This window comes from Notothenia coriiceps, unplaced genomic scaffold (genome assembly GCF_000735185.1).
Source record: "Notothenia coriiceps isolate Sejong01 unplaced genomic scaffold, NC01 NC01_scaffold00018582, whole genome shotgun sequence".
Classification (NCBI taxonomy): Eukaryota; Metazoa; Chordata; class Actinopteri; order Perciformes; family Nototheniidae; genus Notothenia; species Notothenia coriiceps.
Window position 1 is genome coordinate 1 of NW_011351283.1, and position 1939 is coordinate 1939.

The 1939-nt window shown below is 40.5% G+C and overlaps 1 long non-coding RNA gene across 1 annotated transcript in view; it reads left to right on the forward strand.

Annotated features, from left to right (window-relative positions):
- LOC104951121 (uncharacterized) overlaps positions 1–1939 on the forward strand; it is a 4385-nt gene continuing 2446 nt past the window's right edge. Inside the window, exon 1 of the long non-coding RNA XR_798993.1 lies at positions 1–14. This is a non-coding gene — a long non-coding RNA (uncharacterized lncRNA). The remainder of the gene's footprint in view (positions 15–1939) is intronic.

The window sequence follows — 1939 nt, forward strand, 5'->3', positions numbered from 1 at the left end:
ATCGCAAGATGATGGTGAGACACGCCTCTACAGTAGAATGTGTATAGTACACTATGTTCCTGTCCCTTTAGTAGATATAAGAGGGTATCTTAACTTATTCTGTATGCTCTAGTGCAGTGGTTCAAAACTGGTGGGTCGCGACCCGGATCCGTTTCGAGTGGGTCGCGGATTTTATTGAAGAATTTTTTTATTTTTTTTTAAACTTTTATTTTGAAGGCCCGTGAAAAACAAACAACGGCAGAAAATATTATTAATATTTCGGGTAGTAATAGATGTATTTATTTTCTTCTCAGAGTGTACCAGAATGCGTAGTTTATATGTTAGTATTTCTAAAAATCCCCTGGGGGACAATCCCCCCAGAATCCCTTCCTGGTGTTTTCAGCATGTGGGCCTTTTTATGTTATAGCCTACAGTTCAGCTTTGATTCCATCATCTCATTAAACCTTTTTAAAAGCATACTTTGGTTCTGTGAAGGGATATAAGGGATATATGCACTGTATTTCACTTTAATTAATATTGTCTGCTGAAAGGCGTATATATTACAGCACGATTTCTGGTTGAATAGATTTGAGTGGTTCAAAATGGTGAGTCGCCATTTATTGCCAAAGTAAAAAGTGGGTCCCGAGGCCGGACCAGTTGAGAGTCCTTTTCTACTGTCACTATGATTACCTAAAACATGTACATAAATAGTATTTCTCAGCTATTTTATGTCCCTTTTCTGAAGAGAATTCATATGATATCTCTTTGTTGTGTTCTCCCTGCAGCCACAGAGGGAGATTATTAACAGAATCCTTCTCTTATTTTCCATCTGGCTGAAAGACCACATGACTTAGGCAGATCTGCATTAAGCATGTAAATGTTTTTACAGTACATTCGGAGGATTCACCGCCAAGTCTCCAATTTGCTCGGAGCAAGGTTTCCTTCCCACAAGTTAACTCTAGTTTTAATCACATGGGTCGCCGTTCTGCACGCATACAGCCTCGTGAAGCTTCTTTACTTTCATCTGTGTGGATTGAAGCATTCACCTGCAGTCTGTCTTCCCACCTGTGTCATGCAGACTGCAGCTGGTTGAAATCATTTGCAGATACTTTTGTCTCTTCTGCTTGTAAAATCTGCATTAGTGCATGAAAACGCTAGTTAGCAGTCGGGCCTATTTACGCCCTCGATATGCAATACAAATACTTCAGTGTGCTTAAACACAGGACTCTCACTGTGCATGTGAGCAATACAAGCCCATTGGAACGAATGCTGTAATGCTGCAGAAATAAGGACAGCATTGTCAGCCTGCAAACACAAGAAGATGCAGACAGTCACTCAAATGCATGCGGCTATACATCGAGTGCATACCTGATGTTGTTTATGGCAGTTAGTGTGAATTTGATAGGTGTAATAAATAACCCACAGTCAAATATACTCACATATCAAAAGCCACACGCTGCATTTTAAGGAATTAAATTTTACCGTCTGTAAACTGGAGATATGGGACCAACATCTTAAAGCCCCTGTCACGCTGTCCTGAAATTGACACCCGATGGACACACGATTAAGGAAATGTTCAAATTGGGCTCTGATCGTAACAACATCGGGCCATTCGTGAGGGCATCTTAAGCCATCGTATGACCGCCGNAATGCATGCGGCTATACATCGAGTGCATACCTGATGTTGTTTATGGCAGTTAGTGTGAGTTTGATAGGTGTAATAAATAACCCACAGTCAAATATACTCGCATATCAAAAGCCACACGCTGCATTTTAAGGAATGACATTTTACCGTCTGTAAACTGGAGATATTTCTCTCAGTTAATTTCCTCTAATAAATGTTAAATGCTCACCTAGAGATCATTCTAGTAGAAGCAAAGCAAGTCATCTACATGCATATATGGGACCAACATCTTAAAGCCCCTGTCACACTGTCCCGAAATTGACACCCGATGGACAC